The sequence below is a fragment of the Magallana gigas genome, chromosome 3 (assembly GCF_963853765.1).
Source record: "Magallana gigas chromosome 3, xbMagGiga1.1, whole genome shotgun sequence".
Taxonomy (NCBI): domain Eukaryota; kingdom Metazoa; phylum Mollusca; class Bivalvia; order Ostreida; family Ostreidae; genus Magallana; species Magallana gigas.
The window spans coordinates 56,911,927-56,927,130 of NC_088855.1; the positions used below are offsets into that span (position 1 = coordinate 56,911,927).

The 15,204-nt window shown below is 33.3% G+C and overlaps 1 long non-coding RNA gene across 2 annotated transcripts; it reads right to left on the reverse strand.

The window, feature by feature from the left end:
• Window positions 1-591: 591 nt before the first annotated feature.
• LOC105340596 (uncharacterized) lies at window positions 592-4,787 on the reverse strand. Of its 2 annotated transcripts, none has more exons than XR_010712443.1 (4): window positions 4,454-4,787; window positions 3,338-3,466; window positions 3,030-3,178; window positions 592-787 (listed from the first exon to the last, which is right to left on the reverse strand). It is a non-coding gene; the product is annotated as an uncharacterized lncRNA (long non-coding RNA). The 2 variants fall into 2 exon arrangements; XR_010712442.1 differs by lacking the exon at window positions 4,454-4,787 and adding an exon at window positions 3,611-3,712.
• Between the last annotated feature and the right edge of the window lie 10,417 nt (window positions 4,788-15,204).

Below are 15,204 nucleotides of genomic sequence, written 5' to 3' on the forward strand. Positions count from 1 at the left end.
TAAAATAGTCAACGATGGAAGATGTATTCTTATAAATGATGATGAGAAGGAAGATCTGTTGACTAAACATTAGAAGCCTGAAAATTGAGAAAATTTACAAGTTACAAGGGTGATCAAAGGCATCTGGACCTCATTGGGACGAAGATAACAAGACAATGATCTCAAACTGCAAAATGCACAGACACCTGTTTGCAAAGTTTTATATCCATTGTTAGATTTAATGGATTAACTCATGAATACAACCACAAATAAAATCGATATGAAAACAACAGATTTAAAAAAAAAAATCCCTTAGCCTTAGCTAATGACACCCTCACAATGATGCAAATAGCATTCGCTGATTTATCACAACGCCGTTGCCATTTTCTCAAGTCAGACCTGACCAAAGAATTAAAAACATTGTGTGCTGTGGACAATTCCGTTACCAGCAAACTCTTTTGTGATGATCTTGGCAAACATATCAATGAAATCACAGATGCGCGTCAAATAAGCAGAAAAAATCATTCACTCCAATAGAGCAGAGAGAAACAATCGGAAATATATGTCCTTTGATAGACAAAATACATCTTTATTAAGATCTGGACACAACCAATTAGGTATAGTCCACTAATACATTTTCCATAGCCGGTAATGTTAACATAATGTCACACAGAATTCTCCCTAATTTTCGTTCAGCAACGAGTGATCCCTCAAACTGAAGCTACACAAGTTGTCCATCTTCGGTCCGAGTTTCGTGGTTTGATGTCAGATTCGTTTTCCCGCAAAATCCGTCTGTTTACGTCAACCCCTGAAAAAGAAAGTGAAAGTAATAAACTCCTGCCTGTCAGTGAAGCATCAAATAACACAAAATAGTTCCATACACTTACAGGTTAAATCACATTTTGCTTAATATACTTACAGGAAAAATGATCCTCACTTACAAGTATGATGTTCATAATAATACATAGCTTGATTATTTTTTTATGTAGTCTGCTAATAAAGGAACTTTTAATTTTAATGGCACTTCTTTGTTGTCCTACCGATTCTAAAAATAGTTGAAGGGATAAACCCAATATGTAAACCCATTTATCAATTTAATTATTTTTTAACATATCATTATCTTTTATACATCACGCATATCCATACTACCAAGTTTCGTGAAATTCCGATAAATAGTAAAAATTTTACAGACTAATAAAAATTACATGTACTCCTCCGTCATTTCATGTAAATATAGCTGTTTTTAGACTTGTCTTTTGATTGACTTATACGCACAAAAATATTAAGTTATACCATGATTTTTTAGTTTAAATTGCGTCTTAGAACTAGATTTAAGAATATAAATCAAAATATTGAGAGTAAACTGTTAACTTACAAAAAAAATCAGTATATTAAGTTTAAAAAGTACACAATTTTTCTCATTACTGGATACATTTTTACTCAAATCAAGAAAAATTGCATCACAAACACCACGAATAAGGAATTGCAAGAAAGAAGAGGATATGTCGTTTCTAAAAAGGTGCTACATGTGAAATTTGGTATGTTAGAAATGGAGTTAATAAACTTTCAATGTGTAAACCTATCAGTCTAACCTAACTACATTTTTACGCCAAAACCCAACGTCGTGATGTCATAGACAGCTGAGGCAGCCATATTGAAATGTGATGTCATCATAACAAGGTAATTTGAACTTGTGTATGCATTGAAAATGAGAGGTGAGAGAAAAAAGCACAAGTTTGCCTGTGGAAACAGTATTAGAAAGGGGAGAGTGGGTCACGGCCACTCTAAACATGAGGTATTTAAATCTGTTTGGTTACCACGGTTAACAGCTAATCAGTTTAACTTAATTACTAAAGTATCACCTGACGGTAAGTCGTACACTTTGTCCGGAGCTGAAAAAAGTCTAAGTAATGTTAAGGTTTTGCGCCCTCGCCCAAGTGATCCCAACCCTTACTCAAGAGTCACCAGACTCGACAGCCGGGAAATGAGGGTTGTAGACAAGGGTCTGACCCTTGACATGATAAATGACCTGTGTGTATCACATGCTAGGTGTAAATGCCAACTTGCTGATTTTGAGATAAAATCCGAAACTAAGTGGGGGCTAGGCTGGTCATGGACATTCGGGTGCAAGAGGTGCAATTTTATTTCGAAACCATATAAATTGTATCATGAGATTCCATCTGAGCACTGTGGCAGGAAAGCTGCAGAAATGAATCGAGGTATACAAACAGGTCTCTACCAGACCCCATTAGGTAATGATCAGGCCAGACTTATTCTGGCATGTACCGGCATTCCACCCCCAGCAAGGTCTGCAATGTATAAATCAGGTAATAAAGTGGGTGAGAAAATTGTTGAAATTGCGGAACACGATATGAATGAAAAATTGAAACAACTTAAGAAAAAGAGTGAAATGTTAGGTCTTCCATCCTCGCATCCAATCAATATTCAAATGGATGCCTCTTATCAATCAAGGGGTATCACCAGCAGGCATAAAATGGGCCAGGGAGCCTCACAAGTAATTGGTGTAGCCTGTGAGGATGAGACAGACCAGCATAATGTGATAAGCTATCATATGGTAAATAAGCTTTGCTGGGTTGGAGCATGGCTCCGAGGAGTGGGATATGATATTAGCTGCCCAAATGGGCATGTCGGTTGTACAGCAAATAAAAATCCTGCCGAACCATTGTCTGAGAGGGAGACGGGATACAAAATTGGGGAAAAACTGGCTAAACATGATCTACTGGTTAAATATGTGACCACTGATGGTGATGCCACCAGTTGTGCGGGGTTAGAAACCGCCCTTCAAAACACTCTGTCCCCCCTGTGAAAAACTAGCCGACTAGCCGATAGGATTCATAGGGGGCAAAGTCTGTTTCGTCAAGGTGTTAAAGCCGAATTCAGTCCCAAAATGTTTCCTGCACACACTAAAACTCAAAAGTCCGATTTGCAGAAAATGTTTGCCAATGACATCAAAGAACGATGCCACGGCATTTTTCAGGCATTGTTTAAAAAACATAACGGTGACTTGAACAAAATTTCAAAATGCCTACCTAGAGTCGTAGACAGGGTCATCAAGTGCTACAGTGGGGGTTGCGGTGAAGGTTGCAGATGGAGTGTAACTCTCTGTAAGGGTGGCAAGAAAACTAGCTGGTGGCAGAAATCTGTTGGTCTACGGGCACATGATCTAGAACCAGGTGACCTAATGTTAAATCAGAAAGACAAGGTTATTCTTAAATCATTACTCGGAATGGTTCTCTCGATCTCTGCCTTGAATGAAATGAAACTGAACACAACTACAAACAAGTGCGAGTCAGTCAATCGAACCATATCTGTCAGTCTTCCCAAAAACAGAACTTACAGTAGAAATGCAAAATCCCGTGCTCTCTCGGGTCTGTTACGAGCTAACAATGGGGTAGACATGGCGGTGTGTAAAACCCTTGCTTCCCTAGGTGCTCCCCTCGGTGCCCAGTCTCAGTCACTGAAAGCTCTGCAAAGAATAAAACAAATATCAGAGTATAGCATAAAGCATGCAAAATCGCTGAATCAGAAAAAGAAGCGAGCATGGGCTCGATGTAGAAATGCAATACAGTATGTCAAACAAAAACTAAATCGGCCTGTAAAGACTGACTACCGAAAGAATCAGCTAGAACCGTCACTCTCCGGTCTGGCAAAACAAAAGTGTGAGAATTTAGAGAATCCCGATCCCGATAAACCTGGTTGCAGTCATTGGTGAAAAATGAACTGATATCAACTTTTAAACTCTTGTGTTCTTCAAATGTGTGTTTAAAAAATACAAACTGATTTGCAATGAGTATGCAATAAAAATTATGTGCAATACTTTTAAACATAAAATTTGTAAAGAAGAAAAAAAATTGTAGACCACTGGGGGGAGGGGTTGGAGATGGGCCTCCAGTGCTCTGCATATTTTTTTTTATATCTTTATAAAATTAGAGAATACATAAATTTTAATCTATAAAATACATACCATTACTCATTTAAATGGAGATTTACAAGACATGGGGGATAATTCACATGCTGTCTGCACACACCTTCAGACATACAGTTGACCCGCTGCATATTAACCCCATGTGGTTCAAGTGAGAGATGATCTGGGTTTATACATAAGCGGTTGTGGCATAAATGTGAACAATCAAGAGATGGAGGGGGAATAAATCTGAGTTTAATCATTAAAGATAATTTAGCGGGGGAATAACTATGCCATTCCAGGTTCGGAAGTTTAACTTTTATCTGACCATATGACTTTGACCTCTGACCATTATGCCACAGTCTACACTGGAGATTGGCCGCTACATAGCTTTTTTCACGTAATTTCTCAGAGTATTTAGCCACAAAAGCATCCATGTTGATGAAGAAGATGAACAGGACGTGGATAAAATAAAAACACACACCGTTGAATTTTATATTTCAGATAAAAAATAAAAAATAAAAAAATCACATATTTTTTGCTACTTACTTAATATGGGTATAATCCACTAATACATTTTCCATAGCCGGTAATGTTAACATAATGTCACACAGAATTCTCCCTAATTTTCGTTCAGCAACGAGTGATCCCTCAAACTGAAGCTACACAAGTTGTCCATCTTCGGTCCGAGTTTCGTGGTTTGATGTCAGATTCGTTTTCCCGCAAAATCCGTCTGTTTACGTCAACCCCTGAAAAAGAAAGTGAAAGTAGTAAACTCCTGCCTATCAGTGAAGCATCAAATAACACAAAATAGTTCCATACACTTTCAGGTTAAATCACATTTTGCTTAATATACTTACAGGAAAAATGATCCTCACTTACAAGTATGATGTTCATAATAATACATAGCTTGATTATTTTTTTATGTAGTCTGCTAATAAAGGAACTTTTAATTTTAATGGCACTTCTTTGTTGTCCTACCGATTCTAAAAATAGTTGAAGGGATAAACCCAATATATATATATATATATATATATATATATATATATATATATATATATATATATATATATATATATATATATATATATATATATATATATATATATATATCGTAACAATTTATGGAACATGTGTTATTTAAATACGATCCACACATTCTGTAACCTTAATTTGTGATCATTATCAAATGTTTAAGATTGTGGTAATTTTGTGTCGTATTTATTTCAGCAATGTCATTAGATGCTGCATAGGGTTTTATATTAGTGGAGACAACTGTATAGGTAGGTATGTTTTGATTTCATTAAATTTGATCACGTAAATAATAAATCAGTCTACGGATTCATTTATACATTGTATATAACTTTTTTCACAAGTTCATGTTCAATGTGGCGGAAAAAAAATGTCTTCATCATAGAACCAAGGAAGGTGCAATTTTAAAATTATTATAATTGTTTTTAGTTGCAGTGAATATAAAATACATGAAGAATGCAGACACCAAGTATTAAGTTATCGGTTTTTAATCAAATGGAAATTATTTATAAATTGCAGATCTTAACACCGTTAGATAATAATGGCAATGACGCCATACTCAAGTAGTCAGCTTTTTTGTGTTCTTTGGAGAACTGAAATTCTCTAAACTCAACAAATCAAAATAGCTGTATTTATTATGAAATAAATATAAAGCGTTTTTCTTTAGATTTTTTATTTTTATATTGTTTTTTAATGATTTTTAAATATTTCTAAATTAAATAATGATAATGCATTTAACAAACTGTTACAAATATGGCTTTTGACAAATTCTACATTACATTTAAACTTCCCACTAAAATTTGCAGAATGTGAACCAGGCACAACAGGTAATAACTGCTCCTTGACCTGTCCGCCAGAATTCTTTGGAATTCAGTGTAGAGAACAATGTAACTGCTCATCGGACGAGTACTGTGACCCAACAAGTGGCTGTTTGGCAAACAGATCAGTAATTACATCTACAGGTTCAGGTAAATTGTCACTTATAAAAGAAAAAGGTTTAGCACTTTCTTTACCATATTTATTTTTAATATTTTACTAATTTAAATTAAAAATGTTGACTCATTGACAGGACGGGAAACATCTGATACAATGACCAAAAATCCAAAAGTTTCTGACTTAAATCACAGTGAGTTGTATAGAATCACAAATTTTCCACTGATTTAAAGTTTCAACGGCAATTATTCAAACATCAATAAACAACTGAACACTAAGACTTTGCTCAACAAGTAATTAAATGGATTTTTAACAAATAGTTGACAAGACGGTAATCCTGATAGTGTGCATCCTTCCTTTCTCAGTACCGGTCATCGTCTGTTTTGTCATTGGCATGGTTTGTATCAGGTAAAATTTTTACCTACTTCTTACATTAATATCATTGTAAATTATACTCATTGTAAAAACCATTGATGCTCTAATAAAGAATATCTTTAAGGCGTGTTAAAAAACAGAAGAATTCCATGCACAATGTGACTGATCCCCCAATCAGAGTTCATGAATCTGCAATTGACGACACCGTATCATCCGATGTTCATGATCATTCAAATCTTCTAGGACCAAGTCTTAGCTCTTCCGCCTATCCTAAAGACAAGACAATTGCTGTCAGAGAACCAGAGCCTTGTTCAGGGATGACCACTGATACCACACTTAATGGCAATAACAAAGATTACCATGTCAACCAACATTCATTGCCTAGAGCTTGCGAAAAAATCAGTGAAAAGTTAGATGGAAGTTATTTGAGTATGACACACAAGGAAAAAACTTCATGAGAAAACGAAACACCAACAAGTAGATAAAAATTCAACATCGAGAAAAAGAGATACAGAAGAATTGCTCTATATTGACTCAAACGAAAGTCAACAGAGAAATGCCAAGAAAACGGTAAAATTTGAATGTCCAGAACAAATTCAAGATACAGCTGATCTGAAGAAAAAACCAGGAAAAAATTTTGGGGCATCCTCAGTGTGTACATACGACAAAAAAGTGAATGCTAATAGTTGTGAAACGATGTATTCTAACAACCTTTTTATATCACACATTCAAAAAGATAATAGCGAGGATACGGAAGAATACTTGAACATCAAGTACAAATTACAAATTACAAATACCGAGTCTGTTTGTTCATCGTGTTCATCTAAAGCTAGCATAAATATGTTCGATTATATCAATTGCAATGCCTTAAAATAGGATTAAAGTGTAAAATCATTACAGAAAACACACTTAATGTCAATGATTATCTTGATATATGAATGATCTTCCTGTTTAATCGTTGTTCTTAAAGTTACGTCCGAAATATATGACATAAGCGAAAAAAACCTCCATTAACTCTTTAAGAAAATTTTACAAGTGTTTGTTAATTCCGTACTATGATATGTTCATTTAGATTTCCCGAGATGCCTCGCAAAAAATAGTATCTGGAGTTCCAAAGAATGTTTTATTAAATTATGATGTTTATGTCTGATGATGATAATGATGTTTTATAATCAAAATTTACAGATGGACAAATCAATTTGAGCATTACAAGAAAATTGGATGTAAATATTAGATATCTATTCATTGCAAAACATTGATTATTTTAAGGAACAAGATGGAGTGGAGCACAGTTCCGTCTTATTCTGCAAGAAGCTATAAAATACAACTGATTAATTGACAGTTTATTGGACGGCAATATTTCGTCCGGTTCAAAATTTTCCAATAGCCATTGTGCACTTTTCATAAAGATGCGATTTGAGTATTAAATTGTCATCGCAGTCTTATTTGAACAACTGTGTATACAAATACATGTGAATGGGACACAATGCATTTCGAAAATCTTATTGTTGATACTAATGAGCGGAAATTTGTTTCAAACAAAATTGACATAAGTGTTTCATTATCTTTTATGTTTATTTGCTTTCGATGATTATTTTTAAAATGATTACATTTAAAAGCGATGTACCAAGCAATTATTGAATTTCATATTTTTCTTCCCCTTAGATTAAAACGTGATTTGTTATAAAATATTTAAAAACTGAACCATGATATAAAAATTTTGAATGACCCATATAGTGAAAGAACACTTCAAGCAGAGTTTCAACTATTGTTCAAGGCGGAACATTAACTATTTGTATACCGATTGTATTCTTATTTATTCTTATCGAATCATGGAAAACGTTCAATCACCTAAGGAAACAATCGTAATTTGTCTACCGTGCGATTATAATAAGAACAAACATTAAGGTACAGGGTATCACGCAGATAATGAACCTGTGTCATTCTTTTAATTAACTGAATATTAACTGGAAGGTCTAAGAATAATAATGTTTAAAATGGCAGGTATATACCATCTAGTCACCTTTCAGTTTCTTTTCAGTTTTGATTCGTACGAAGTATTAAAATTGTGATAAGGACAAATATTGAAGTAATAGGTTTCTTGTTTGTTTTGGTATTTAGAATCATTTATTGGTCTAATATATTGTTTTAACTTGATGCGTTTTTACTCAAACTTTGAAATAAAAATATGCAATTAATTATTTAATTTTTTTCTTAAGTATAGAGATGATAATTGAAGTAACAAAGAGTTGCCTGTTATAAACACATCTGCGCACAGCTATAAAACATTATTTATTGTTTTAAAATTCAGTGCCCTTTCAATGTGACAAATCAATATTTGTTAAAGAATACAAATCAGCATCATTTCACAGTGTCGTACTGTTGGTGTGTAGCTAGGTCAGCAACAAATCCTAGTTTTCTCTTCTTAGTTAGAGTAATTGATAAAACATAAACATCTTATTATTTCGTTTAGGAATTTTTACAGTAACTTGACTTAGATCTCAAACAATATCAACATTTTTACAGAAAATAAAGAACATGATAACTTAAATCAAAATTCCAAAACTGTAAAAATATTATATTAAGTATGTGTGTTCACTTATTGAGAGTGTAAAAATGCATCACATAGAAGTAAATTTTGTTCACAACAAAGTTGTTGAGGACATGTCTTTTTAAAATGTTTGCTAATATGCAGATGAAAAATGTTTTAAAATGGTCTAATCATGACTTAGCAGCTCGACCGGCAAAATGTGAGTTTGGTTTTAATGAACTTCGTTTTCTTGGTCATACCATAGGGAGTGTGAAAATAAAACCGATGATGTCAAAAGTAAAAGCCATACAAAACTTTACGATTCAAACTACAAAGAAAAAGGTAAAGTCTTTTCTTTTCTAGGTATGATTGGGTTCTACCGGAAATTTATTCCAAACTTTGCCACAGTAGCACTTCCGCTTACAGACCTGACGAGAAAAAGAACGCCCAACAAGATCAAATGGACAGACGACCTTGATCACTCCTTCAAAGAGTTGAAAGGTAAGTTACTATCAGAACCAGTTCTTCGAAGTCCAGACTTTAGCAGATCATTTATTTTGCGCACAGACGCAAGCGCACACGGTGCAGGCGCAGTACTAGAGCAAGAGTTTGAAGATGGTAAGCATCCAATTTGTTTTTTAAGCAAAATGTTCAGTCCTGCTGAGAAAAATTATGCTGTCGTAGAAAAGAGTGCCTAGCTATTGTGTGGGCGGTTCAGAGTCTCAGGGTGTATTTAGAAGGTAAACCATGTGAAATTGAGACTGATCATGCACCATTATGCAAGGGTCAAAGTATTAAAACAAGGAGCTCTCCAAAGGATAAACCGGAAGGGTGAACCAAGGGGAATTATAATTATACACAACGAATTTTAGTTTGTTACACACTTTAAGCACAAATTCGGAACTAATTTGAATATAGATATATAAGTTCCGTGTCAGGCATTATATCATCCAATACTCTTAAAATTACAATTAGTTTATTAAACGATGAATCGCCGATTATGGATGTTTGTTGTGCAGTGCTTGGTCTTTCCCATGACTGTCTGTCAGAATAAACAAGGCAGTGGTTTTTGCATGCCACCGGATAGGTAATCTTTACTTTTAATCATATGACAGCATTATCTTTTCAATCATATTCCTGCTGTTACACTGGAAAGCATGCATAAAATGTATGAAATTTAAAACTTGGCATGCAATCAAATCATTCGTTCAAAGATATTACAAATGAATTATTACATTTCAAAATTAGATAATACATGTAATTAGATCTTTCAATAAAACCTTATTCTTTACCCATAGCTTGTAACCATTAATTAATATTTATGACTGTCGTGGATTTTTGTCGTATTTATTTCAGCATTGTCATTAAATGTTGCATAGGATATTATAATACTGGAAAGAATTGTATAGGTACGTATGTTTCATTTTTTTTTTATTAATTTAATAGCAACACAGTATTTTAAATTTCAAAGATTGACTGTGGCAAGAAATGAAAAAAATATTTCATGGAAATAATGCACTAGTTATCATAATCAAACGGTCTGCTGATTTTTATTCATTATACATTTATTTTTGATCTTGTTTATCATGGTAGGACATTGTACATTGCAATAGATCCCACACCCAGGGAGCGGCAATTCAAGATGATATCTATTTGTCGCAGTGATTCTAGAATAAATTCACAAGTGCACACACACCTTTTTGAGCAATCGCTTCATTTTAGCAAATAAAAATCGTATACAGGTAGTATTGTTTGTGTTTGTCCTAACACCTAAATATAATGATCAAAATACCATTCATTTTAAATGTGGCTTACTTTGTGATATAATTATATAAAACACATTCATTCTTATTTTGTTTATGATGCCAGGTTTAATTTATTAATTGAATGATTATAAATTATGCCCATATATGCTAACAAATATGGCGTATGACACATTATATTTAATTCTCCCACAAAAAATTGAAGAATGTGAACCAGGCACGACAGACGAGAACTGCTCCTTGACCTGTCCACCGGACTACTTTGGACTTCAGTGTAGAGAACAATGTAACTGCTCCCCGGATGAGTACTGTGACCCAATAAATGGCTGTTTGGCAAACAGTACACTAGTTACATCTGCAGAATTAGGTATATTATTGTCACTCAAAGGAAAGAGGTTAAGTACTGTCTTCAAATTATTTATTCAATATTCACAACTCGAATAACATACCGAAACAAAAGCAATAATATTTTTACTAATGTACATTTTAAATCGTGGCCCGATTGACAAGAATTGGAACTTTTAGTACGAAGACTTATGATTCAGCAGCTCTTCAGTCATACTGCTGTGAGTAGTCTGTTATATCTAATGTTATTTTCCAATGCATCGAATTAAACGTTTTATCTGCATTTGTTTAACCCTACATGTATTTGTATAGAGACGTCCATTATATCAATCTTTTTATCATTAATTTTACGATATTGGTGGTGTTTTATACGTCTGACAAAGAAAGAAATTGTTCAGATTTTATTGGTAAAATAAGACACAACAAAGATAAGTAAAACTGTTTTTGGCAGGAGATGTAATGCAAATGCACAATTAAAAATATATTAAACAAATTTAGAAATGTTAAATCATAATAAATACACAATTTATCTATTTGTTGTTTGAAGGTGTTGGTGTGTAGAATTGAGTTAGCATCTACATTCATGTTTTCTTTTAATATGTTTTATTACAAGCCGATACAAGAACTAGTTTCCTAGTAACGTATGTTCTTTCTTTCTCAATTCTCACCATTCCAGTGACAAATTTTCATTTGAATTTTGTAAAATCTTAGAATATACTATAGTAATAATTTGTCTCTCAGTCATAATGAAAGATTGCTATTGGTGGTGGTCCAACTCCTTGCATCGGAAAAACATCGGATGTCTCATCACAGCAGAGGGAAGAAAATATCCACTTCAGCTGGCATCAACTTGACACAGTTTGTGAGAGAATAAATGGAATCTTACAAAAATACGTGTATCGATAAGGGTTCATTTCATAAGCAAAACATAGAACAACAAACATATATATATATATATATTCTATCTTGAGCAAACATTCCAGAAAACAACCGCATCGTAGCAATTCAGATCAACAACATTAAGGTGTCAGTAGAGCGATTAATTTTAAATTTCCAAAACTCGGTTACCGATACAAAAGAAACCTAAACTACAAAACTTCCAGCTTGCTTAATTGGGACCCAAGATGAAGAATTGCATGAAAACAATCACGGTATTGAGAAATCTAACAGTTGTGTTAGACAGGACGAGGATTCTGATGAGTACTTTGACGTCAGTTACGATAACAAAATGAAAATGCCTTGCACCAAGATAGCGAATCTGGACCCTTAGATACGAGTTCATCTGAAGTTGAACCCTATGTGTCAGATTATATCACTGATAGTTGTTTAGTTTTGATACTCAGTAACACTTAGATACATCTTTCTATACTAATGCGATAATTGTGTGAAATGCGCATAAATTTTAGCGACATATTTATGATGAATAAAACGTCTTGTATTATTTGTTGGGCAAATACCATAACCTATAACCAAAAGGCATTGAAAACATTTGATATGGTATGTTGTTATACTGTAACTCTTATGTTTGATGTTTCACTAGTGATTGACTCTATATATGTGGGAACTATACATTGCACTTGTATTTATTCGTTAAATGCTGAGAGCGATTAAAAATTCATGAAAACAGTTATTTGTTGAGGAAGTTGGCGTACAAAATAATTAGGGAAAATATTAATTTCTTAATATAGATCTATTATTTCAATTTTATCATAACACGTAATATGAGATCAAAATTTTCCTACATGGGTTCTGAATATATTGCTGGATGTATATCTTTAACTTTTGAAAACTGGGAAATGTTCACTACATCACATGGACACGTTGAAGATAGATCGAGTTGATTGAATTGATTTGCATTTCTATCAACAGTATATTATAGATTGGATAACGATATCAATATAAACGAGAATTTTAATCTTATTATTAAGGAACGGATGTTTATTATATCAGAGCGGACACACAGAACACTCCTGCTTTCTCATTTGACAGTCTATTCATGAATGCAATACGTTTACTTTGTGTGTTTTTTTGACCTGCGTCACACGAAGAAATGAATTGTCAAAATAAACTAAACGAGTTGACATGTATTTTTAATTTAAAAACTTCTGACTTGAAGTACTAATTTCAGTCTAAACGTTTGTTTAAGGGGTTCCATCGAACGACTTAACAGATTACACATTTGCTTAAAGAGTGTGAACCACGCTATTTTGGTATAAGCTGTTCTACTATCTGTTCTCCGGGTACTTCGGTCATCGATGTAATGAAAAAATGTCATTTTTCCTTGGACATATTTTGAGAACCCGCAAAATGGGTGCTTGTGTAACATGTTGTCAATCTCTTATGTCACCTGAGTCACTTACACAATCAATTGAATCTACGCTAAAAAAGTGCAGTAATTGCTATGACCGTTTTGTACACATATTTAATAAATATGGATCAATACTTCAAAAAAATGTGAATTATTTGTTTTCATGTTTCTAAGATTAGTCTAACAGTTCTTTCAAACAAAAGCGAATAAGGCAATTGATGTTCATTTTTAATCTGTTTACATTCGGCATTTTACGGAATGACCAGAAGATTTACGAATGCATCCGGAATATTCGTCGACTCATAAGAAATAGTTCTTAAATGATTCAACGAGTTTAGCTATGAAACTTATTCAATGAGTTGTTTTGGAAGTCTCATTAAATTTGATTCGAGTTAAATGTAAAATTCTAAGTTATTTGATCACAACATACTGAACAAAAGAGGAACGATCAAGAAGTTGCAAGTATGAATATACGAAAAGGAGAAAAAACTACTCCAAGATAGCATGGGTAAAGAACATTTATAGTACAATTGATAAATTTGACCCCGTCTTTCAGTTCTTTCAGTACTTTGAATTTAGTTCTGTATTAGGTATAGCGATAATAGTAGTTTTAACAAGGAAGTGTTCGTTAAAAACACATCTGTGCACTACTAAAAGAACACTACGAGGGTCAATCAAAAAATATGAAGACTTTTACCATAGCTTTTTTACTGAACGTCATATTACTACTAAATTTGGTGGACAATTTAGCAATAGTTTCAATCAGTTTGAAATTATAAAACTAAAGACGTTCTGTTATTTCTTATAACTATTTAAAATATATTCCTGCAAAAAAAGAGGCCACGGCGCACGGTTAAAACGTGTGTTACGTCAACAATAAACCATATAAACCATATAACGTCTGAAGTAATATTTCTACAAATTGGACTTAAAACCCAATAATTTCAAAACCTCAAATAAGATGTTGTCTTGTTATATAATGACGAGATATATTGTTTCGTTGAATAGAAATCAGTTACTAAAGACATATTGTCCTCTTTAAAATTGACTAAAAACGTTAAAGTCGCCGACGTCACGGCGCAACGAGAGATACAAACATTATAGATTTAACTCGGAAAAAAGCTTATACAAATTATGTAAATGCTCAATGGTGCAAAGCATATGTCAAAAATAATTGGCTCATCGATGGTAACACATTTTGTGGGCGCGGTGGTAACTGTATTTTGGACATCAACCATCCCGAAAGACAATTGAATATCTGTAAATATTTGGTAGAAAGAATAATAGCATCATCTGATGTGTAGGGTTTTCATACTGTAAACTAAGAGACATACATTAAAAAATGAAACTCTCTGAGAAATAACCTATGATTCTTAAACAAATGTGAACAAATAGGATGTCAAGTAATATAGTGCAGTTTTTAGTTGCAAAGTAAAAAGCACAATATACTCAGCCAGTAAAAGAGGTGAGATTGCATGAATCAATGTGTTACTTATGATTTTATTGAAAACAATAGAATAGGCAACCACAATGTGTTCGTATTTTTGATTGACCCTCGTAGTCATTGTTTTAAAATACAAAGTTCTTTCGATGTGACAATATTTGTTAATGAACACAAATCATTTTCACCATCTTCATCGTTGTTGTCCTGCTGGTGTGTAGATAGATTCGCGACTAATTTCCTCTGCTGAATGCTTGTGTTCTCTTCTTTAGTAGAGTAATTCATTAGCCTTTTATTGTTTTATTTAAGATCATTAACCGTAGCATGATTTTGGTTACGAACAATATCAGAATCTCCACAGAAAATACAGAACCTGGTACCTGTGATTAAAATTCCAAATCTTTTAAAACATCATGCTTAGTATGTGTGTTTACTGTTGAGAGTAACAAAATGTGTAATATATATGTAAATTTCATTCCTAACAAAGAGACTTTGCTAACAATTTATATAAAACTATTGAGGAAATAACTTTTGTCGAATATCTGTAATTATAAATATGTAAAAAAAACAAAA